At 41.6% G+C, this 26,914-nt stretch overlaps 1 protein-coding gene across 1 annotated transcript in view; it reads right to left on the bottom strand.

Annotated features, from left to right (window-relative positions):
• The window catches only part of shank3a (SH3 and multiple ankyrin repeat domains 3a), a 530,257-nt gene that overhangs the window by 477,256 nt on the left and 26,087 nt on the right, over positions 1 to 26,914 (bottom strand). The window contains exon 2 of the mRNA XM_055653270.1: positions 21,012 to 21,066. The gene's annotated coding sequence lies outside the window, so the exon portion shown is untranslated. The remainder of the gene's footprint in view (positions 1 to 21,011; positions 21,067 to 26,914) is intronic.

Raw genomic sequence — 26,914 nt, 5'->3', positions numbered from 1 at the left:
CCTAATCGCCTGTTATTCTTTGTAAGACAAATCTCTCTTTCTTGACAGCTATACCATCCAGCCTCAAAGTAAGAGTACCAAATACGATCTATGATTTACAGGTTACACTGCATGGACTAATGACGAGTTAAACATTCTAAACAGGCTCCTGAGGTAATAACACCAACGCATTTGCCTCATGACTCCTTTTAAGGTGTGGTTCTCTGTTACCATGGCTACTAAAAGCTCATCAGGGCACAAGTGCAGCGAACAAAAGCAGCATGCTGCCCCTGACGCCCCGCTTGTTAAAAGCTTGAAGTCCTTTAGCTGGAGAGAGTTCAATGCTGTGTGCTCTGACAAAAATATCAAATAACCTACATTCCCCTCGTTAACATTCTTTATCTTGGTCAGCAGATCTTTGCCGCTCGGAAAATGAATCAGGAACTCTGAAGTAACTGAACGGAATAAAGAATGTCTGTACTCAACAGTGTGTGTGTGTGTGTGTACTGGATTAACATCAATGGAAACACTGGCAGAGGGGTTACCAAGTGAGAGTGTGAGGGAGATAGTTTGGCATGAACAAAAATGCAATCAATAGCATAATATGTTGGAAGAGGGATTCCAGTGAAATTTTTGAGAGAGTGATATGAACAGTAGAGGTAGGAGTAATGCCCCCGTCCCACTTAGGAAACCTGAACGGAAACCCGGAGGTTTTTGTCAGTCTCCCTACCTACTTCCACTACCTGCAACCACCGGCAACCACCTGCAACCTCCGGGAACCGCACGGAAACCTTGGGTGGGGCGCAAAGTCTCCAGAGGTTTCCTTTCAGGTTTCCTAAGAGGGACAGGGGCATTACAAAGGTTGGTGGAAGAATTGTTACTGAGTGATGGTGTGATGATGCTGGATTAAAGCTAGTAAAGATATAATCAAAAGCATAGAACACTGGAATATAGGGGTTACTGAGTGATATTGCAAAATACTTGGATTAACATCAATACAGATATCATACAGTACAGGAGTAGGGCTTTTCCCTATACATTGCATTCCATCCATCTTTGGTGCATTTAACATTATCACCAAATAGAATCACCCTCACACTAACACAAAATTGGTCTAACAGACATTTGAAATGGCAATAGAATGGCTTACATCCAAAAACTTGCACTTAACATCACTCAATTAAGCACAAATGCCAATAATTGGTTGTGCAGTGCTTAGAAAAGGAGGGTTCTGCCTTAAAATCACATTCCCCACAGCAGCCACACAAGCATAACGCACAGTTTGGTTGCCACAGAGAGAGGTTGTGACAAGAGGGACAAAACCTCATGATTCAGAGAGAGAGATCCTGATCCATGGGTTACGTGGCATCTGGGAACCACCTTTTGGATGGCTGTATATGACACATCTACTGCATTTCTCTGGAAACAAACAATCTGCTGGAGGAACTTGGTGGGTTGACATTCTTCACCAAAGAAACTATCAAGTTAAGTCAACATAAATTACTTTTTGCCAATCTTTGCTACTATTCTCTAATGAATCCACACTTGCCCAAGTGATGGGCCATCTCCATCCCTGATAGTCATTGTTGAACCTCCTTATCACTGAGGTAAAACTGACTAATCGCTACTTACCAAATTTGTTCTAGTTCCTTTCTTTGAACAATAATATACCATTCACAATTTACCAGTGTGAAACTTTGCTTCTGAATTTGCAGATGTTTAGAAGATTATGGCAGCCCCTGAAATTGTCTTGCTAATTGCCTTCAACAAGCAAGGATACTTCCAATCTGTACCAGGTAACATCCACTAGAAGTGCAGCAAGTCTTTCCAATTGTTCTTTGTAATCAATGTTTATCCCACTCAGAATTTCAGTTACAAGGTTCCCAATCCAGCCAAGGTTTAAACAACAACTTCTGCCTTGTAAGGTACTCATTGAGTGCCACACCCATGCCTTTCACTTTCGAGAGATTTCCTTTTGGTGCCCTCACTTTTCCTATTACAATACATCACAACCCAATGGAATCTTTAAAACTTCTGAAATTTGCTGCTGGCCAATTATACCTAGGCTCAGCTGAAATAACTCAATTTTGGCACTGAAACGTGCTCATCTCAAATTAATTATTTTTATCCTGGAATGATCAATTTGATGCAAATTCACCATGACATGATGTTAGTGCGATATGCTCCAGGTAAAATTGATTTTTAAATACACAGGCCTTGCAAATTAGAAATTGGAATAGAATTTGTGTGTTAAACAGATACTAAGTTTAGTGCTGGCACTTAATTGATTAACACATAAATATATTTACAAAATCAATGGAAAAAGTTAAAAATAAAATCACTTGGTAGTTTTCAGTCTGAATAATCTGAAGAAACATTGCCTGCAAGAATTCTAATGACAGCTGCAGCCGGGGGTGGATTGATTGAATTGGAAACACAGATATCTCTGATGTTCTGGGTACCTCCGATGTAATGGATTGGCTCAATGGACTCTCATGCTAAGTCGTACATCAAGGATCAGTGATCACTGCACACAGCTCACTGGTGTTGGCCATTGAAAATTAATCTTGAAGGTGCTGTATGTATTATTTTGACGTGACCTTGCTTTAATTGCTGTTGTTTTCTTTAAATTTCCCTGCAGTGCTCCTGTTATTCTGTAGCAAGTTAATTAAGAGTGTTTTCCTATAATTTCTACCAGCAGTTGAGCAAACATGCACTGTGTGAACTTATGATATCCTGAGTTATGCAACTGAAGCTGGACAAATATCAGCTGCACTGAGGTGACTTACACCAAAGCCAATTTCTAAATTATTTATAGCATAATCTAATCAGCGCCAACAATGCAAACAAAATGCACACAAATTGATCCACCTTTTGTTGCATGTTGAGTAAATAATCGTTCCACCATTTTCTGTTATGGTCGGGGTCCTCCGCAGTCTCGGTTTCTTAGTCCCAGGTATATTCCAGGCTGTTGATCTCTGCCACTACTCACAGTACGCTGTTCACTGCTGCACCATGGTGCTTGCCCATTTTAATATTCAGAATGCTCAAGGCCACTTCGATCACAGTGACAGGCAGAGTGGGCTTGAGTATTTGGCTGCTCCATAAGCTTCTCCAAAATGCAAGCATTTCTAAACTGCACTTATGTCCTTACAGAGACCTTGCCTTGCTTGTAGCCTTGGGAGGGTTTCTATGACCTCCTTGCTAAAAAGACATGTATCCTGCAGGTATTTGTTCTTCTCCAGCTTATCATGATCCGTCTGATGCTGCGGCAGCACTCTCCAGCACCAGTACCTTTGCAACATGTGTTCATTCAATAGAAAACTCTTTAGCTCAAGGAGTATTAAGACCATTTTATATGACTTTCACAAAGAGCATCAAGGTGGACCACAACACTGATTTACTTAATCGGTTGATAAAACATGTGGCATTGAGCATTTTCTATGCCACAGTGCTGGGAGTGGAGTTACTGATTGCCAGTGTGAAAAAGTTGGATTGACAACAGGAAAGATAAGGCCGGAAACAAAGGGTTCAGATGAAATTTACCGAATGCCATTGTGAAGTATTTGGTTAATATTGGTACATGAACAGTGCACACAGGAATTTCGACATTGGGCTTTGTGAGATATAACATAGTATTTTAGATTATCAGTGGAGAAAAACAGTCTGTAATAGAGGGCATTGGAAGAAAGATTTCTAAGTGACATTCTGAGGTATTTTCATTAACAACAGTTTGGAGTAATATAGGACAATGGGACAAGTGTTATTAGAAACATAGAAAATAGGTGCAGGAGTAGGCCATTCGGCCCTTCGTGCCTGCACCGCCATTCAATATGATCATGGCTGATCATCCAACTCAGTATCCCGTACCTGCCTTCTCTCCATACCCCCTGATCCCTTTAGCCAAAAGGGCCACATCTAACCCTCTTAAATATAGCCAATGAACTGGCCTCAACTACCTTCTGTGGCAGAGAATTCCAGAGATTCACCACTCTCTGTGTGAAAAATGTTTTCCTCATCTCGGTCCTAAAAGATTTCCCCCTTATCCTTAAACTGTGACCCCTTGTTCTGGACTTTCCCAACATCGGGAACAATCTTCCTGCATCTAGCCTGTCCAACCCCTAAAGAATTTTGTACGTTTCTATAAGATCCCCCCTCAATCTTCTAAATTCTAGCGAGTACAAGCCGAGTCTATCCAGTCTTTCTTCATATGAAAGTCCTGACATCCCAGGAATCAGTCTGGTGAACCTTTTCTGTACTCCCTCTATGACAAGAATGTCCTTCCTCAGATTAGGAGACCAAAACTGTACGCAATACTCCAGGTGTGGTCTCACCAAGACCCTGTACATCTGCAGTAGAACCTCCCTGCTCCTATACTCAAATTATTGAGTGATAGCTATTGAATTTCTTACTTTCTAAAGCAAGCTGGTTGATTTGGAAATCAACCATGATTCCCAACAATGAAAGAAAAATAATTAAGATGCCCATCTCCAAGATTAAGTATATGATTTTCAATTCCCTAGAGCTTTCATGAGCATCATCATTGCATTCAATCACTGTTCACAAACACAGGAAGATCAGAATAAATATATATCAATCGCAGAAGGATAGCTCCTCATGTAATTTGTCATAGAAGCATAGAGTCAGAGCACTGAAACAGGCCACATGGCCCAACCCAATAATGTTGACCAAGATACCCCATAAGCGCTAGTCCCATAAGCTTGCTTCTGGCCATATCCCTCTAAACCTTTCTCATCCATGCACCTGTCCAAGTGGCTTTTAAATGTTGTTATTGTACCTGCATCAACTACTTCTTCTGGCAGCTCATTACATATACCCACCATACTCTATATGAAAAAGTTGCACCTAATGTTTCTATTACATCTTTCCACTCGCATTTTAAACCTATGCCCTCTAGTCCTAGTTTCCCCTACTCTGGGAAAATGATTCTGTGCATTCATACTCATGATTTTATACACCTCTGTAAGATCACCCATTAGCCTCCTATGTTCTAAAGATTAAGGTCCCAGCCTGCCCAACATCTCCCTATAGCTTTGGCTCTCGATAGCCACATTTAGACAATAGTGCACTCCGGGACCTCCATTATGAATGGTGGCATGGTTTCAGGAATAATTTGCAAATACTGACATTGCCAAGGAAGTCTCTGCATTACTCACGTCAGTCTAGATATCTCCTGCTACATTATAGGCACATTAAGGAGATACTAACGTTCCCAGTTAAATGCTACAAAAATGACACTTTTTCAGAGAGAATTTAGAAATATTCCTGGCCCCCTGCAAATGCTAACATATTCCTTATGACCTTTGAAATACTGGCACAAAAGCAGAGACACTAAAAATACTGATACACACCCACCAAATATAAATGAAGTATTCGTGTGTTAAAGTTTTGGAAAATTAGATTTAAAGAGTATGAGATAAGATAAACAAAGTGACACATTTCAGAGATTCAAAGCCAAAGTGCAATTTGAGAGAACCGTTGAAATAAACAACTGCTAACCAAACACTGAAGAAGAAAATACATTACTTGTCAAGCAAGAATTATAACTAAATAGTAAACATTTCTATAATGATGCAAAAAAGAGAGTTATAAACATTCCTCAGAGGTTGTAAATTAACAGAATACACACAGGATACATTCAAGAAATTGGGAGCATATTGGGCTGCACCTACCAGTGATTGGTCATTTCCACAAAGTCAATGGTCACATTGTCATCCATTCACACAATTTTACCAAGAAGCCACCAGCAAGGCTGCCAACTCTCACACATTGAGCGTGAGACTCACGCATTTCACAAAATTCTCATGCCCTCACGCCTGTCACAAATTTCTCACGCTCTCACGCTGATCACAAATTTCTCACGCTCAAAAAAAATAAAAATAAATAAATAAGCACATACATAAAGTCACGAACAATTCGATTTCCCCAAGGCTTCCAGATCTCCACCACACTCACCAATGAAAATAGTTTTCCGTCGGAGGGTTTCCCGTAAAGAATGACCAATTTGATTGTTTTAAGCATCGCACACTAAATGACAATGTAACTGCAGTACTAATGATTCCATTTGACATTCATGAAACCAAAATCTGCAGGTGCTCCGAATTTCCACTCACTCTGGGTGTTGTCACCGCTTCACTGACACACACACTCACACACAACCTAACACACACACTGACACACACACTGACACACACACACTGGCACACACACAGGGTTTAAAGGGGTATGGACCAAATGCGGATAAATGGGACTAGTTTAGATGGGGCATCTTGACCTGCATGGACAAGTTGGGATGAAGGGCCTGTTTCCATGCTGTAAGACTATGACACGTTGTAAAAAGGGTGCAATTGCTCTGGAGAGGATTCAGGGACGATTTATGAAGATGTTGGCAGGGCTAGAAGTTTTTTTCACTTTGAAGAAAGATTTGATAACTGGGATTGTATTCTCTGCAGCAATGGAGGTGAAGAAAATACTTAGTTGAGGTGAATAATATTATGAGAATAGGATCTACACTTAACAGTGTAAGAAGGAACTGCAGATGGTGGTTTCAACTGAAGATATACAATAAAAACTAGAAAAACTCAGCAGGATGGGCAGCATCTCTGGAGAGAAAGAATAGATGATGTTTCGGGTCAAGACCTTCAGACTAAAGAGGTTGAAAACCAGCCATAAAACACAATGACTGGAGATGTCTGTTGTCCAACTAAGGGCAGAAATCAGAATCATGTGTTCATCTTTATTGACGTGACACCATAATAAATATATTATACAAAAAATAATTCATTGGGGTTGCATGTTGGCACAGCGGTAGAGTTGCTGCCTTACAGCACCACAGACCCAGATTTGATCCTGACTACGGAATGCTGACCGGTTGCATTGTGGCTTGGTTCGGCAACTTGAGTGCCCTGGAAAGGAAAAGACTACAAAAAGTAGTAAACACAGCCCAGTCCATCATCGGCTCTGACCTCCCTTTCATCGAGGGGATCTATCGCAGTCGCTGCCTCAAAAAGGCTGGCAGTATCATCAAAGACCCACACCATCCTGGCCACACCTCATCTCCCTGCTACCTTCAGGTAGAAGGTACAGGAGCTCTGAAGACTGCAACAACCAGGTTCAGGAATAGCTACTTCCCCATAGCCATCAGGCTATTAAACCTGGCTCGGACAAAACTCTGATTATTAATAACCCATTATCTGTTATTTGCATGTGTGTATATATTTATATTATGGTATATGGACACACTGATCTGTTTTGTAGTAAATGCCTACTATGTTCTGTGTGCTGAAGCAAAGCAATAATTTCATTGTCCTATCAGGGACACATGACAATAAACTCACTTGAACTTGAAGTAGGATCATGGACTGAATGTAACGTTTTGCTCAGAACTACTTGCAGTTTTACAACTACCAAGAACCAAAATTCTGGGAAATATAAATATAATTTCCTTGCTTTCATATTAATGTCCTTCTTGGTAAATATTGGGAGACAAAGATGGTCTTCGTTACCTACTTTTACATTTTTATAATTTACTGCATTCCACCCTCAGACTACTCCATGGCATCCCACCATTCTGGGTGTTAATTTCACTGATTTTTATCCCACAAATGTTTCAATTGCACACAATACTTCACTAATATCTTTGTCATCTCGCCAATCAATTTAATCTAAAAGTAATATTTTCCAATGTTTTCAGAAATAATTTCATGCTTACAATATGTTAAATACGTCTGTTTTTTTTACTTACTTCCTCACGGTGACACAAAAGCAGGACATTGGGTCCAGACTCCATGACAGCTCTGAATGTAAATGTTCTTATGTTCTCAATCCACTGTCTACCACAATCCCTCTGCCTATAAATTAACAATTCCCCCCCCCCTTTCACATTCAATTTCAATGCCAGTACTAATCACATCTTCCTAAGTTAATAATCCTGCAAAATCGAAGAAGAAACATATTCTGTGATTTAGCATTGATGTGGACGATGATGCAGTGGATATTTTGTTCCAGTTATTTGCTACCCTGCAATTATTCCAGTACTCTATGAATCATTTTCTGATTTCTGTTCCGGTACTCCAAAGAAATCCAGATAACACTCGGCTTCAGGTAAATGAGGAAACAAAATGGAGTTTGGATTTGGCGTCTTATTGAAAAAGAACATGGGCTGGCTTGATGGAAGCTTTGTAGATTCTGAAAGGAACTGATTACTTTCTGAAGGGCAGGTGAGTCTTACTTTGTTCCACATCAATTTTGGACCACCACTCATCTCATACCTCTCAAGTCCCTCAGCACCCATAGCCTTTTGGGAATACAAATTCCTTCCCCCATTTCCCTTGATGTGATAAACTATTTCCTCATTTCACTTCTGAAAGCCCTAACTCTAATAAAGAAGATTTATTTACTGGAAGGGATGCACTGAAAAGACCAAATCCGATTCCTGAATCTATTATTGGCAGAAAAGTCCTTGGGTAGATATCAAGAACCATTACTCATTTGTTTACCATCTCCTCCCACTCACCCTAATCCACTGAAGCTGACTATGGTATTACTGGTACAGCTACAGCCTCACAACTTCAGCAATGCATGTTCATTCCTGACCTCCAGTGGAGTTTCCATGTTCCCCATGAGTTTCCTTTCAGTATTTTGGTTTCTTCTCACATCTCAAAAATATGCAGTAGGTTAATTATGCACGTGCATAAGTGAGTGGCAGAGTCTGGGAGAGGAAAGAGTTTGTGGGATATGGAGAGAATAAAATGGGATTAGTGTAAATGACTACTTGATGGTCAGATTTAGTGGACTAAGGAGCCTGTTTCCATGCTATATGTGCCTTTGACATTATGACAGTACAATGCTACAACTGCTAAGCTCAGCCAGTGCATCTCACATTAGACAATAGACAATAGGTGTAGGAGAGTAGGCCATTCGGCCCTTCGAGCCAGCACCCCACTCACTATGATCATGGCTGATCATCCACAATCAGTACCCCGTACCTGCCTTCTCCCCATAACCCTTCACTCCTCTCTCTTTAAGAGATCTACCTAACTCTCTCTTGAAAGCCTCCAGAGAATAGTCCTCCACTGCCTTCTGAGGCAGACAATTCCACAGTTTCACAACTCTCTGTGTGAAAAAGTTTTTCCTCATCTCCATTCTAAATGGCTTACCCTTTATTCTAAAACTGTGGACCCTGGTTCTGGACTCTCCCAACATCGGGAACATGTTTCCTGCCTCTAACGTGTCCAAACCCCTAATAGTCTTATGTTTCAATAAGATACCCTCTCATCCTTCTAAATTCCAGAGTATACAAGCCCAGCCGCTCCATTCTATCAACATATGACAGTTCCGCCATCCCGGGAATTAACCACGTGAACCTACCCTGCACTCCCTCAATAGCAAGAAAGTCCTTCCTCAAATTAGGGGACAAAAACTGCACACAATACTCACTAGGTCTCACTAGGGCCCTGTACAACTGCAGAAGGACCTCTTTGTTCCTATACTCAACTCCTCTTGTTATGAAGGCCAAAGTGCCATTTGCTTTCTTCACTGCCTGCTGTACCTGCATGCTTGCTTTCAGTGACTGATGAACAAGGACCCCCCAGATCTTGCTGTAGTTCCCCTTTTCCCAACTTGACACAATTCAGATAAGAACCTTCTACAGGGGCACAATCAAAAGCATAATGACCTACGGCATCACTTCCTGGTTCGGGAGCTGCAAGGTTTACGAACAATATCAACTCAACAGGATAGTGAAGACCGCCAGCAGGACCATTGGTGCCCCACTCCCTTCCTGTTGGAGATCTACAAGAAGCGGAGCATCAGTAGAGCCATCTCCATCATCCAGGACCCCTACCACCCATCACACCACATCTTCTCTATTCTGCCATCTGGGAAGAGGTACAGGAGCATCAGCTGCAAAAACAGCAGGATGCTCCACTACTTCTTCCCACAGGCAATAAGACTGATTAACGGACTTTGTCCCTTCCCCAAATATCGCTCAGCAACACATTCAACCTCCTCCATACTTTGACAGTTAGGCACCTGTCAAAGTAAAGCCACTGAAAAGCCTCTGCCGGTCGGAATGTCTGTTTTTATTCTATTGTAAATTTTAGGCCTACTTTCTGTTTTTAGACATGGTAATTTTAATTTGTTTTTAAAGTTCTATGTGTTTATCCTTTTTTTTTATTAACTACACTGAATGGAAACTGATCGAGCAATGTTTTTTCGTTTCCTCTGTGTATGCGAATACTCAGTGAAAATGATATTAAAGAAATACTAAATACTGAATAATCTGCCTTCCTGTCTTTTTGCCATCAAAGTGGATAACTTCACATTTATCCACATTAAACTGTATCTGCCATGCATCTGCCCACTCACCAACATGTCCAACCTGCATCCTCATAGCATCGTCCTCACAGTTCACCCTGCCACCCAGCTTTGTGTCATCTGCAAATTTGCTAATGTTACTTTTAATCCCTTCATCTAAATCATTAATGTCAATTGTAAATAGCTGCGGTCCCAGCACCGAGCCTTGCGGTACCCCACAAGTCACTGCCTGCCATTCTGAAAGGGACTAGTTAATCCCTACCATTTTTTCCTGTCTGCCAACCAATTGTCTATCCATGTCAGCACCCTACCCCCAATACCATCTGCTCTAATTTTGCCCACTAATCTCCTATCTGGGACGTTATCAAATGCTTTCTGAAAGTTCAGGTGCTCCACATCCACTGGCTCTCCCTTGTCCATTATCCTGGTTACATCCTCAAAAAATTCCAGAAGATTAGTCAAGCATGATTTCCCCTTCATAAATCCATGCTGACTCGGACCGATCCTGCTACTGCTATCCAAAGGTGCCGCTATTTCATCTTTTATAATTGACTCCAGCATCTTCCCCACCACCGATGTCATACTAACCTAATCTATAATTCCCTATTTTCTCTCTCCCGCCTATCTTAAAAAGTGGGATAACATTTGCTACCCTCCAATCCACAGGAACTGATCCTGAATCTATAGAACATTGGAAAATGATCACCAATGCGTCCACGATTTCTAGAGCCACTTCCTTAAATACCCTGGGATGCAGACTATCAGGCCCTAGGGATTTATCAGCTTTCAGTCCCATCAGTCTGCCCAACACCATTTCCTGCCTAATGTGAATTTCCTTCAGTTCCTCCGTCACCCTAGATCCTCTGGCCGCTAGTACATCTGGCAGATTGTTTGTGCCTTCACAGGCCAATGATAAAATCAAAGGCAAATGATAAAAATGTAGTACGAGGCAAAGACAGCCTATGGAAGAAGGTTAGAGGGGTATTTTAACGAGAGGGACCCTCGGCGTGTCTGACAGGGCATTCAGCAACTCACAAACTACAAGGGCAAGGGAGGGCCGATCATCAGCAGCAGTAACAACTCGCTAGCTGAGGAGCTCAACCACTTTTTCGCCCGTTTTGAGCTGAATGAGGCGGAGCTTGCACCTGCAGCCGCACCCAGCACTGACGACCTGGCACTCACTGTGAGTACGGAGGACATCAGAAGAACACTCCGCAGGGTCAACCCCAGGAAGGCGGCTGGCCCAGATGGCATCCCAGGGAGAGTATTGTGGGACTGTGCAGACCAGTTAGCGGAGGTTTTTAGCGACATCTTCAACCTCTCTCTGTCAACGTGCACTGTCCCTAAATGCTTTAAGACTGCTACCATCGTGCCTGTACCCAAAAAAACATCCATTACCAGCTTGAATGACTATAGACCTGTTGCTCTCACTTCAACGGTGATGAAGTGTTTTGAACGGCTGGTCCTGGCCCACATTAAGTCCTCACTCCCATCCACCCTGGATCAGCATCAGTTTGCATATAGAGCTAATAGGTCAATGGAGGATGCCATCAACATAGCTCTACATTCTGCACTGACACATTTGGAGCGTCCTGGCTCAAATGTGAGGATGTTATTTGTAAATTTTAGTTCTGCATTTAATACCATCATCCCCAGCCGAATGGTGGACAAACTGTCTGATCTGGGTGTTAATGCAAACATATGCAGATGGATTAAGGACTTTTTAACAGACCGCCCACAGACTGTCAGGATGGGGTCCAATTACTCCCCAGTCCTGACGCTCAGCACAGGAGCACCACAAGGTTGTGTGCTGAGTCCCATCTTGTATACAATATACACTTATGACTGTATACCAGCACACAGTACAAACAGGATCATCAAGTTTGCGGACGACACGACTGTGGTGGGACTGATAAACAACAACGACGAGTCTGCCTACAGGGATGAAGTCCAAAAACTGACTGTCTGGTGTACCAAAAACAACCTGGTACTCAACCCATCAAGGACAAAAGAACTGGTCGTTGACTTCAGGAGGAAGAGGAGAGAGGAACCTGCTCCCTTATACATCAAAGGAGACATGGTGGAGAGAGTCACTGGCTTTAAGTTCCTGGGAATAAACACCTCCCAGGACCTCAAATGGCAAATGAACACTATCACTCTCGTGAAGAAGTCACATCAGCGGCTGTATTTCCTGAAGTCTCTGCAGAGAGCAAACCGCTCACAGCCGCTGCTGCTGTCCTTCTACCGATGCGCCGTGGAAAGTATCCTCTCCTATGGAATCCTGGTGTGGTTTGCTAGCTGTACTGTGGCTGAGAGGAGGGCGCTGCAGGGAATTATAAAAACTGCACAGAGCATTACAAACGTTCAACTGCCCTCCTTGGATGACATATACAGGGCCCGATGCTTGCGCCAGGCCACAAATATCAAGCAGGACACATCCCACCCTGCCAACCACCTTTTCACTCTGCTACCCTCTGGGAGGTGATTCAGGTCTCTGAAGGCTCGTACCGGTAGGTTAAAAAATAGTTTCTACCCATGTGCGATAAAAGAGCTTAATTCCACCATTGGGGAAGCAATAAACGTATTCATTCATTCATTTGAGATACATTGGCGATCATTGTGAAGGCAACAATTAAATTTGACAGACGACAAGAATCTGCTTCTTGAGATTGGCCGTTGTGCAAAGTCTAATCTAATAGCTCAGTTGCAGTTCCCTTAACAATCTAATTCACTCAGTCTGAAATTGTTTCCCATATGCTGAAGTGTGTTGATCTTGTTGGATCAGCGGTGCTGATAGCAAACTTAATAGCACTCAATTAATAGCAGTTGGTTCCTGGGTTTATTTCATCAGAAATTTGACTTAATAATGCCCAATTAGCATCTAAAAAGAGTGCGGACATTACCATCCCTTGTTAATTAGGCATTCATTTCAAATGCCGCCTTGTTAAAGCTTCAGCACTGCTCAGTCCGTCTTTACTGCTTGTTTCACGTGAATGGGGCAATGTCAGTTGCAGCATTATAAATCTCAATTAACTGTAAAATGAGTGAGAGAGATTGGGCAATGGATTACACACACACACATACACAGCACATGCACTTAAGAAACAGGCGATGCATATACAAACTCAGGAACAGCGCAGAACTTTCTTCATACAAACAGATGTTTTCATGCATTCGTGGATGAAGATCACAACTTATAAGATTCATCATGTGCTAGGATCAGGACAATATACCCTTTATATACTTTATACCCCAACTCATTCCCACTTCTGTGGACAAAATATTTAAGAAAGAACTGCAGATGCTGGAAAAATCGAAGGTAGACAAAAAATGCTGGAGAAATTCAGCGGGTGAGGCAGCATCTATGGAGAGAAGGAATTGGCGATGTTTCGGGTCGAGACCTTTCTTCAGACTGATGTCGGGGAGGGGCGGGAAAAAGAAAGGAAGTAGGCAGAGACAGTAGGACTTGAGGGAGAACTGGGACGGTGGAGGGGAAGGAGGGAGAAAGCAAGGGCTGTCTAAAATTAGAGAAGTCAATGTTCATACCGCTGGGGTGTAAATTACCCAAGCGAGGTACTGTTCCTCCAATTTGCAGTAAGGTCAGATTGGGAATGAGAGGGGGAGTTGAAGTGCTGAGCCACCGGGCAGTCAGGTTGGTTAAGATGGACTAAGCAGAGAAGTTCAGCGAAGCGATCGCAGAGCCTGCGCTTTGTCTCGACGATGTCGAGAGGTTAATACCTGGAACAGTGAGCGGATGCAGTAGATGAGGTTGGAGGAGGTGCAGGTGATATTTTTAAGGCAGTGATTGACAGATTCTTGATTAGCAATGGTGTCATGGGTTATAGGGAGAAGGCAGAAGAATGTGGTTGAGATGGAATGATAGATCAACCATGATTGAATGGTATAGTAGTGTTTGGCCGAATGGCCTAATTCTGCTCCTGGAATTTTTGAACTCCCCCCTCCCCCCCCACCCCCTTCCCTCTCCTGTGCCCCATCTGACCTATGTATTTCTCCCCTCCACACACCGCCCCTTCACCCCGCTAATGTCTCAACTACCATTTTTTATACCCATGAAGGCAAGCCATATTCCTTCTTCACCACCCTATCTACCCGTGTTGTCACATTCAAGGAATTAGAGACTTGAATAACAAGGTCCCTTTATTCATCAACATTCATTTGTGACTAATCTTTTCCTGTACATATCATACCCCCATTTGCACAAGGCAACACTTTGCACTTGTGGAGATTAACTTCCAAGCTATCTCTGATCTGTCCCAGCGTTTACAAATATACATAAATCCTCTCTCCCCAGTAATTAAAATTAAGATGGATGGCATAGTGGCGCAGCAGTAGAGTTGTTGTTTCACAGTGCCATAGTCCAGGGCTCAATCCTGACTACAAGTGCCTGTGACCATGTGTGTTTTCTCCGGGTCTTCCGGTTTCCCCCCACATTCCAAAGATGTGCAGGTTTTTGTAGGTTAATTGACTTCTATTAATTGTCTCAAGTGTGTCGGATGCAAAATGTAGAGATGAGGAACACTTTTTCACCCAGAAAGTTGTGAATTTGTGGAAGTATCTGCCTCAGAAGGCAGTGGAGGCCGATTCACTGGATGCATTCAAAAGAGTGTTCGATAGAGCTCTTAGGGCTAGTGGAAATAAGGGATATGGGGAGAAGGCAGGAACGGGTACTGATTGTGGATGATCAGCCATGATCACATTGAATGGCTGTGCTGACTCGAAGGGCCGAATGGCCTACTCCTGCACCTATCTTCTATGTATCCATGTATCTAATAAAGTCGGATAACATAGAACTAATGTACGGGTGATTGATGGTCGGCATGGACTTGATGGGCTAAAGCGTCTCTTTCCAAGCTATATTTCCAAAAACTAAAAAATTCCCCATCACTGACGCAAGGCTCTCTGGGTTGTAGTTACCCGTATTATCCCGAAGGGAGGCGCCATCAGCGATAGCAAACGCTCCAACCGTCTTTTCATCTTTTTGTTATTTTTACTGTGTTTTAAAAGTATGTGTTAGTGTTCTCTGGTTTGCTTCATGTGGGGGGTGGGGGAGGGAGTCGGGGGAAACATTTTTCAATCTCCTGCATTGCCAGAGATGCGATTGTTTCCAGATCGTATCTCCGGTTGCTCTGCGGCCTAACATCATGTTTTACTTGTGCAGAACAGTGATGGAAGTCTGACTCTTGCCTCGTTTCTCTGTGTTTTTCTCTATATATATGCATAACAGCATGAATTATAATCTGATTTCCATACATGAACATACTAAGGTCATTCATGTGCTTAACCTGTTGATCAGAGCCTGGCTCTATTGTGGAATGTAATTTGGAATGTAATTAACCTTATTCATATCTAATCCAATTTAAAGCATAAATGTTGCATTCAAGTGTAAGTTAAAAGACTCACAATTTCTCACTCTCAACTCTCATCCAATGTTGGCAGCCCTGATTTATGTTGAGAACTGTTACAGTCAGTGAGTACTTGGCATAGGCTAGCTAAGTATCAATAGTTCTGATGGTAATGACGATACTTGTTGAAGCTGTGAGCTGTTATGCCAAAAACTGTTGGTAATTGATGCTCCAAAGGGAACCTTTGAGATTTCAACATCATCACAACAACAGTGCCAGCCAAAGCAAGGGTACCTGAGTTTTGTGCAAATTTATCATATAAGACTGATCACAATGAAACCCATCCTCAATCCCAGAATCAATGTCAACTTTGATTAAATGGTAATGGTGAAAGAACTCAGCCAGTTATGCTGTGGACAGAGAAAACAATTTTGGGTCAATGATCCTTACTGATTGACCTTAAAGAATGACTGGTGATCTTTCCACAGATGCTGTTTGACTTGCTGAGGTCTGACAACATTTTTATTTTTGTTTCAGATTCTAGCTCCTGACGTTTTCAATTCAATTTGACCTCTAAATCAGAAGGTGGAAGATTCAAGTTCCATTCTGGAAAACAATAATCTAGATTGACAATTTAAATTAATGCTGAGGGTGAGCTGCACTGACAGAAATGCCACCTTCCAGATGTGCTGCTTCTTATCTTTTCTGCAGATTATTAAATATTTAATATTAAGGAGTCCAAATGCTCTTTTTGAAAGTTGTAATCACAGTGCAAATAATTCCTGCTGTCATTTGTGTTCTTAAGTAATTCTACTTCAATTGACATCCTACGAAACAAAGGTCTATGGTGGATAAATCCTCTACTGCTTGAACTTGTGACCACCAATCTCCAACAGTCTTTATCATGATAAATTTGATTTGCTGTTTTACTGGCATACATTGTTACCTTGGATGCAAAATTCTGTCAGAAAAATGTATTTGTACATATCCACCTATCCTTTTAAGGCCATAAGGGTCCAAATGACGTGACAAAGCATTTTCCAAAAGATATTTAGATGCTGGCTCCTGTCATGAAATGTGGCAACTGAAATATGTCAGTGAAGAATGATATATCGGTGTCGCAACACTTCTGCTTCTATGACTGGTTCAATTAACAGGCAATAATGCCCAGCACAACCAGGAGACTTTGCAAGACAACAGCATTTCACCTTTATAATTCTGAAGAAGAGTATCTTCCACTCTGTATTTTCCTTATTGCATTCATAAGCCAGAGAAGGAAATCCTTGAACTAGTCTTCCCATTATTTGGCCCTTTGTTTGATCATTTCTGTTGATATTTATAACCTTTCCCAGGAAAAGGCGCCCAGGTGTCTACGACTTGAAACCCCCAGAATTACAATGGTTAACTGCAATAAGACTAAAAGCTTGAAGCATTTGCCAGTCTTAACCTCCTTGTCGTTTATCTGTGCTTGCACATTTTGTATTGTGATTGGTCCTAACTCCATTTTTCCAATGACTCATCTTTAGTTACTAAACAAATATCCAGTAACTCAAAATGTAACTCAAAATGTCCCGCTGAGTAATCCAGCATTTTGTGTCCACCTACAGTAACTCAAAATGGTCATTTTGCTATGCAGTAAATAAATCTCACAAAAAGGCCTCCACAGGAAGTGAATATATCAATGGGAAGTTTTACCCAATGATATATAGATGTGTAGCAAACTGCCAAAAATGGGGGGAAAAAACAAGGTAAAGACATCAAATGACTTGATACAAAGGCTTTTCTCCTGTTTTGGGGAACTTACAATGTAAAAGTTGCCAAATGTGATTACACACATGGTAATTATTCCATTTAAAATTAATTGATTGTCTCTCAAATATTTCTGTGGTGTGGACTGACAATTGCAAGTCCAATGGCACCAAGCTGTACAATCATAGTGATGAATGTAAGGATGCATAACATTTAAGCTCTATGTCACATGGTCATCTGCCCTTCAATAAACTCAAAACAAATCATGTACCGCACATTTCACAGAGATTCCCATGTCCCCTAATATGTTTTGTGTAAATAAAATTACTAATATCAATCTTTAATACACGTAATGATGGACAAAAGATAAACCTCTTGCTTGGGAAAGTTCAGAACCTTTTGATTGAAAATTCTCTCCAGATGTGTTATTTTATGAGATTAAGATTCACTGTATTTTTGTTAAGACTCACCGTATTTTAAACCTTGGTAGTAGGAGAAAATATCCTTCTCACAATCATGTTAGAAAATACAGCAGAGCAATTTTTAACAGAGCACAAAATAAATCTACCTCCCACTTGTGAATATTTCACAACTGATAATCACTTGAGATAGTTCACATGCAAGTGAATGTTTCTTCTGGTAATGACAAAATACAGTAATTCATGGAAGAGTAGCGACCCCAACACTGACCTCTGCAGAATACCGCTAGTTACTGGAAGTCAACTATTAAAAGCCTCCTTTATTTCCACTCTTTGCCTTCTGCCATTCAGCCAACCTTCTATCCATGTTAGTATCTTCCCACTAATATCAGGGCTTTCATCTTCTTTAACAGCCTCAGGTGCGGCACATTATCAAAGGCCTTCTGAAAATCCAGGTAGACAACATCCATTGACTCTCCTTCGTCTTTACTGCTATTTACTTCGACAAAGAGTTCCAACAGATTTGGCGGGCAAGATCTCCCCTTCATAAAACCATGTTGACTTTGACCTGTTTTATCACGTACTTCGAAGTACTTGGAAATCTCATCATTAACAATGGACTATGGAAACATAGAAAAATATGTGCAGGAGTAGGCCATTCGGCCCTTCGAGCCAGCACCACCATTCAATATGATCATGGCTGATCATCTAAAATCAGTACCCAGTTCCTGCTTTTTCCTCCATATCCCTTAATTCCTTTAGCCCTAAGAGCTAAGTCTAACTCTCTCTTGAATGCACTCCACCACCTCTGTAGACGGAACAAGAATAAAGTTCTTCTGGCCCTTAGTTTTCACCACACCAAACATATTTCTCCCACAGTTCCGTCACCTTCAACGTGATCCCACCACCAGTTCAGTCACATCTTTCCATCCTCACCCCTTTCCTCCTTCATCAACTCCTTGGTTCACCAATCACTTCCAACCAATGCACCCCATCCCAGGTACTGATCCCAACAACTACAGGATATGGAACACTTGGCCTCTTATCTCTTCTCTTACATCAATCCAGGGACCCCAGCAAACCTTTCAGATAAGAAAGAGGTTCTTGTGCACCTTCTCTAACCTTATCTAGTGCATTTGATGTCCCCAACATGGCATCCTTTACATCAGCAAGACCAAAGTGTAGAAGCGTCTCGACCCAAAACGTCACCCATTCCTTCTCTCCAGAGATGCTGCCTGGCCCGCTGAGTTACTCCAGCATTTTGTGTCTATCCCAAGTATAAACTAGTACACTGTTTTGCCGAACACATGCATTAGGTCTGCCAAAGCCCGCTGGATCTACCAGTTTCTCCTTATTTTAACCTTCCCATCCCCATACTGACGTTTCTGTCCTAGGCCTCCTCCAGTGCCTGAATGAGGCCGCACACAAACTGGTAAAACAGTACCTCATATTCCGCTTGGGTGACTTACAACATCATGGTATGAACATGGAATTCTCCAATTTTACGTGACTAACCTTCAAATACCTCCCCCCGCCCACCCCCCACTCTTTTCTCCATGCCCCACCTTGATGCACGCCCATTTCTCTCTTTCCTCTTCCCCATGTCCTCTTCCACCTCTAAGAAAGGCCCCAATCTGAAACGTTACGTATGCATGTTCTCCGGAGATGCTGCCTGACCCACTGAACTACTCCCGCATATTGTGTCTTTTTTCTTCTCCCCCGAATTTCTACGTTCTTTAAGACCTGATGTTGCTGCTGAAAACGCATATCCTAATTTTAATGAATGGAGCAAATTAGTCCATTGAGATGCCAGCATTAACTTTAGGACATATCCTTGATTCCCACTGTGAGATCAGCCCAAGTGGTGGGATTTTCTGTCCTTCTGCTTGAGATGTTCTGATGGACTCCTTATGGAATCAAATGTACAACCTTCCCAGTTATTGGGCTGGGAATTCACTCCATGAGCATGATAAGCCACGTTCAAATAAATGAGATTGTCTCCCAGGAGAAAGTAATTAGTTATTACCCATTTTATCTATTTGTTAATTAATTATTAAATTGACTTTCAAGGTATAGATTTTTTAACTACACTGCAGTGCTATGATTGCATTGGGCTTCATGTGGGAGAGTTCCTAGAATGCACTTGGTCACACTGAACTGCTGGCAACCAGACACCCAGTTAAAGACAACATGAAACAACCAGTGTTGCACAGGGGCAGCTGCTCAGCTATTTTGAGCAACAATACATCTGTTGCATTATGTTTCTGTGCTCTCAATTCGACCACAATTTTATCGTAAATGAATTTAACATTTTAAACATATCACTATTTTCACCCTTAACTCTCAAGTATTCAAAGGAACACACAGCAGATTAATGCACCTTACCTTCACAATTTAAATAACATATTCATAATTTAACATTTAAAACTCCAATGTTGTTCTTGTGAATCAATGCTGGATGCTCTCCAAGGACAATATATTTTTCATGGTGTGTGGTACCCAAACTGAAAGCCATATCCGAGATGGATTTTGACCAAGGCTCTGCAGAAAAGCTTCTTGCACTCTGTATGCTCTTACTCTTACGATAAAGGACAAAATCCTATTTTGCCTTTTCTAAACATTCACAAAACAAAGGTCTCAGCATAGTACCGCTAAGTCAAAGGTTAATTGGAACTCATCAGCTGATCTGCAACCAAGTCATAAACTGGCACAGATGAAAAATACACTTTCTGACAATCCTCAAATTTTTCTCATCAAAGCATTTGTTGCCCTGATTTGCTAGTGTTAATATCGATTTATTTCCTCTCCTTTATTTAATAGTACTGTTTTTGTCCACTTTGCAGATTTGTCATTGTTCTGGGGCCCTTGTATCTTCAAACAACATCTGGGATAGAATCATAGAGTCATGCAGCATGGATACAGGCCCCTCAGCCCAACTGGCCCATGCTGACCAAGATGCCCCATCTAGATGTACCACCAAGATGTACCACTTGCCCACCTTAGGAACATATCCCTCTAAGCATTTCCTAGATGTAATCAAACTGACCAGGTGGGAAGCAGGCCAAACTCCGTCACCCAGGTAATTTCATTCTTTGATTTGCATTACCAGCAACTTTGGGCTCAGGTTCAACAACACTAACAAATTCATTTATTTTGTTCTTACCTCAGAGCAGCAAGCGACAAGTTAAACTGGTGTTTTTGGTCTGTTGTCCCTTAGCCTAGAAATTAAGAGATAATTTAGAAATGGGATCATGCATCAAATCAATATCATGGGATTATAAACTTATTTTTTTTTAATACTTTAGAAGAACCTGACTTGTGAAGTCTTGTAATGATCTTCTCTGGGACTGAACCTCCCTGGACATTGGAGCAATGCAAAAAATGTCAACAATGAGTTGCAAATGACCAATAAAACCGATGTCTCATGGATACTTAAGCTGACATACAGACATTAACTCCATCCACACTCCACATTCTCCTGCACCATCACCATCCCCAATCAACCCTACAAATAACCATATAACCATATAACAATTACAGCACGGAAACAGGCCATCTCGGCCCTACAAGTCCATGCCGAACAAATTTTTTTCCCCTTAGTCCCACCTGCCTGCACTCGTACCATAACCCTCCATTCCCTTCTCATCCATATGCCTATCCAATTTATTTTTAAATGATACCAATGAACCTGCCTCCACCACTTCCACTGGGAGCTCATTCCACACCACTACCACTCTCTGCGTAAAGAAGTTCCCCCTCATATTACCCCTAAACTTCTGTCCCTTAATTCTGAAGTCATGCCCTCTTGTTTGAATCTTCCCTATTCTCAAAGGGAAAAGCTTGTCCACATCAACTCTGTCTATCCCTCTCATCATTTTAAAGACCTCTATCAGGTCCCCCCTTAACCTTCTGCGCTCCAGAGAATAAAGACCTAACTTATTCAACCTATCTCTGTAACTTAGTTGTTGAAACCCAGGCAACATTCTACTAAATCTCCTCTGCACTCTCTCTATTTTGTTGACATCCTTCCTATAATTTGGCGACCAAAATTGTACACCATACTCCAGATTTGGTCTCACCAATGCCTTGTACAATTTTAACATTACATCCCAGCTTCTATACTCAATGCTCTGATTTATAAAGGCTAGCATACCAAAAGCTTTCTTTACCACCCTATCTATATGAGATTCCACCTTCAAGGAACTATGCACGGTTATACCCAGATCCCTCTGTTCAACTGTATTCTTCAATTCCCTACCATTTACCATGTACGTCCTATTTTGATTTGTCCTGCCAAGGTGTAGCACCTCACATTTATCAGCATTAAACTCCATCTGCCATCTTTCAGCCCATTTTTCCAAATGGCCTAAATCACTCTGTAGACTTTGGAAATCCTCTTCATTATCCACAACACCCCCTATCTTGGTATCATCTGCATACTTACTAATCCAATTTACCACACCTTCATCCAGATCATTGATGTACATGACAAACAACAAAGGACCCAACACAGATCCCTGAGGCACCCCACTAGTCACCTGCCTCCAACCCGATAAACAGCCATCCACCATTACCCTCTGGCTTCTCCCATTCAGCCACTGTTGAATCCATCTTGCTATTCCTGCATTTATACCCAACAGTTGAACCTTCTTAACCAACCTTCCATGAGGAACCTTGTCAAAGGCCTTACTAAAGTCCATATAGACAACATCCACTGCTTTACCCTCGTCAATTTCCCTAGTAACCTCTTCAAAAAATTCAAGAAGATTAGTCAAACATGACCTTCCAGGCACAAATCCATGTTGACTGTTCCTAATCAGACCGTGTTTATCTAGATGCTTATATATATTGTCTCTAAGTATCTTTTCCATTAATTTGCCCACCACTGAAGTCAAACTAACAGGTCTATAATTGCTAGGTTTACTCTTAGAACCCTTTTTAAACAATGGAACAACATGCGCAGTACGCCAATCCTCGGGGACTATTCCCGTTTCTATAGATCTGATATTCCTTTGCAAAATCAGTATGCTGTATTGATTTTAGTCCTTCATCGTCATTTAAACTAAAACAGTGCAGAATACGAAGAAACCCCTGACATGGGAGGATGAGGGACAAGCCTTTCATGAACCCAGAATTTCATCAGGCTGGAAGAGGCAATCTGCTTTCTCCTTGGCAGGAGGCCACAGAGGTGCAAAGGAAGTATCATGAAGAGTGGTTAAATGAAATAGGTCACAAATATCTATTAACATTGGTTCATTGTGATGGTTATATCTTCTTTGAAATGATCAATCGTGGATATTTTCATCACAATGTATGCTGTTGTATTGCTATAATGCTTTTTAGGAGCAGCTTCAGAGTCTTCCATTTTGTCTCCTCAAAAGATATGAGAAGATATCTTCTCTTTTCTCCAAATCAGTGCAGCATAAATCAGTGTAGAAGGCACAGAAGCAACTTGGAGAGATCATGGTACAGGGGGGGGAGAATGGAGAGAGATGATGATGAGGACTACAGTGACAATATAAGTGTATTATTGCACCCCTTGGTATAATCTTAAAGACAAGCATAATTTGGAATGAGCAAAATAAATTAGAGGTGCACGGTCCAGAATGAGGTTAGGGAATCTGTTGTGGTAGCTTACCATAGAGGGGAGAAGACCAAACATACATCTTCATGATCAGGAACCTTTCTTGATGGAGATGGCTAGCACATTGTCAGGCCTTCAAGAACAAATGCAAGAAATGAGAAGCACAGAGAAGCATTAAGTGTCTCTGATCAGATGGTAATTTAGCAACTTGCCACATGACTTTCCCTCTCGGGGTCATGGGTACTTTTTGGTTCTGCCATGTTGGAATCAATTAAAGCCCATACAAAGCATTGTATGCCATCTGGGGCAGCTGGATGTCTTCTGCTTGTTTTGCTTATGAGTGGGATCTCTCTGCTGATGGAGGGCAGCACTCTGATGACTCCATTTTTATAAAACTGCCAGCTGCTCTCAGACAACATCCCTTTGATCCTGGAGAACTGCAATCTGGTCAGCACTATGTTGCATCCATTGAGACCAGCCATCTCCCCCTGAATGGCATCCTACTGTGCAGTGAAACCACCCTGTGGAAATGCTGGGTTCACGAGAGCAGTCAAACATGTCACACAAGGTTACTGCAACATGGTTATCTGCCACACTGTGAAATGGGAAAGTCACAAGCAATATTTTACATTTTAGAGTCAATTGTAATATTTTTTCATTGATGTAATTTTTGATTCTGCATTGTGTTAAAGAAATCTCAAGACTCTGGAAACATTCAAATAACATTGCTGCTGCTCATAATCATGTTCTCAGCTGCATTATCACCTAAGGCACATGACATCCTTCAATTGATACAGATAAATCATAACTAAGAGTAGCACTTTTTAATTTGAATTGAATTGAATGTATTTGTCTTGCAGTCATACATATAATAAAAATGACAAAAACACACAATAAACACAAATGTAACATCCACCACAGTGAGTTCACCAGGCACCTTCTCACTGTGATGGAAGGCAAAAGTCTTAAGTCTTTGTCTCTTCCCTCCTTGTTCTCCCTCTGCGCCAAGGCGATTCAGGCTTCGGATGTTGTGACCCCGCCGGGCGATGGTAAGTAATGTCAGTCCTGCGGCTGAATCCAAGCGCCGCGAACGGGCCGGTTCAAACTCCGCAGCCCGGGGTGGTCGAAGCTGCCGAAGCTTCCACATTATAGTCTGAATTTAAATTCCTCACTGCCATGATGAAATACCTGCAGCATTATTTCGGGACTCGGGGTTACCTGCCAGATAACCTAATTGCTGTGCTATCACCTGACCGTGCATTATTTTTGACTGGATTGGCTAAAATTCTGAAAAACCACCATCGATTTTGAATGACAGACCAACTTGTTCATCACTATTTACACCTGCAGAGTAGAACTATTCAGGGGGAAAAAGTGTACAGAAAATACTGACATATTGCAATTAGCCATTTAAGTAATTAGATCAGCAGTTCATTAATTGATGTGTTATAATCAGCACAGATGGATCTGCACAACAGATGTGAGGGACTGATTGTGTCATCAAATCTATGTCCCTGCCTTTTTGCTGGTGCACAATATTAATGGTGAAGACTGAAGTGTGGAAGCTTGTTTTGCACAGGATACTATGATCTTGAAGGCTCCTTATGAGAAGCAGTTTTTTCGAAAAGGATTGAGAAAAGTGTTAGAGCATTAACAAAGTTTTTCTTTACACTATACATATAGTATATTCTGTACCCAATGGATGACGATCATGTATTGTATTCTATTCTGACACAGACATAAGATGGAGATGGCCTTCTGCAATGTTAGATTTCTGTGGGTTTTATATTGTTGAAAGCTTATTAGAGGTCAAATAAGGTTGTGGATAAATGTTAATGCTGCTCCCTTTATTTTCACGAAGTTGGCATGCAGTGATGATTGCTTTCAATGTGCCGCGAGGTGACTAGAATTCACACCGTAGTTTGGGGAGCAGCTTGTTGGCACCGCTCGTTCAGGATGGCACCAGTGATTACTTTTCTTATGACGGGTAACAGGAAACCACTCAATAATTACTGCAATCAGATTATGGGCCTGTCCCACTTAGGCAACTTTTTGGGCGACTACAGGTGACTACCGCAAAATTTTCAACATGTGGAGAATTTTTCGGTGAAAGTGACGACAATTTTTGCTGTCGTAGGTTGTCGCCAGGTGTCGTAGGTGAATTCCATTAAAACTAGTCCCTGGCAGTTGCCTAAAGAGTCGTCTAAGTGGGACAGACCTATTAGTCTCCTCACTTGAGGATGGTCACCTAGGGATTATCCAACGTTCCTTCACAAATACTCCTCGCCCAGACATAGGAGATAAGGTTACGAATTTGTAACTTAAGTTACTTTCAGCTAGGCGTTGAAATTTCGGCAGGGCTGCCACCTGGTCATGGGGTCTTGTTAATTTTCAGTTACTCGCCCAAGCTACACTGATAGCAGCTGCCAAACTCATGCTCTCTACCATCATCTGGATAAGGGAAGCAGGTGCAAGGGATCTCCACCCGCTTCAAGATGCACACCATTCCTCATAGGAAATATATAATTGGTCCTTCATTGCTAGGTCTACATCCTAGAGCTCCCTCCCCAATTGCATAGTGGGAATACCTTTACCAGGGTGACAACAGCAGTTCACAGCTTATGCTTTCTCAAGAGCACTTAGGAATGGGCAAAAAATGGGCTGATCATGCTAACTATGCTGTAAAGGTTACCTTTGTGTAAAGATGCAAATTATTCAGTGTTGTGCCACCCAGTTCTGTTACTGTGGATATGTAGTGGCTATAACAAATCATTTATTCAGTATTTGTTTCATGTTTGTTTAAATTAAGCATCAAAAAGATTTAAAAATAGTCGAACTGTCTGAATCCCTGCGGCACCTTTGAACAGAATACTGTAATTGGTAAGGGCTGAACATGGAAAACATTCCAACTGAAAGAACGCAGTGCAAGAGATTCAGCTTAAAATCTGGATGGTTAAATACTCAATATATAATCCTTTAAATTATTTTGTGGTATTGGTTCATTTTGTACAACTCTGCTTTCTCGAAAAACTTGGTGGAGATATTAGCAACCAAACAGATGCTGCTCCCACTTAATCATCATAACTGCCTGAAAAGTATATCCCACTGTAACATGTAAACAAGGTTTCCACGATACTTTCAATAAAATTAGAGGGGAAGTAGCCCAGAGAACTTTCTAATCCAAATAACACAGAAGTTACTTGCTTAGTTTTTCATATTCAGGACATGAGCCCAATTATTTAAATCTTCACATTCTATCCAAACATGGTTGTCCCATCCATTTACATCACCTTCAACAGCTCATATACACCATCTACACCCATTTAATCTGTTTCTATGGTCCGTAGTTCAGAAAACTACGGTCTAGCATAGAGCAGTAAAAGGAAAAAGTTAGCATTGTAGTCAAGGGCCTGTCCCACTATGGCAACCTTATTTGCGAGTTTAGGAGAGTTTGCGCTCGCCACAAGCTCTCAGCATGGTCG

This window comes from Leucoraja erinacea, chromosome 22 (assembly GCF_028641065.1).
Source record: "Leucoraja erinacea ecotype New England chromosome 22, Leri_hhj_1, whole genome shotgun sequence".
Lineage (NCBI taxonomy): Eukaryota > Metazoa > Chordata > Chondrichthyes > Rajiformes > Rajidae > Leucoraja > Leucoraja erinaceus.
Note: the sequence above shows the minus strand (reverse complement) of the source record. Positions and strands in the feature narration are given on the sequence as shown.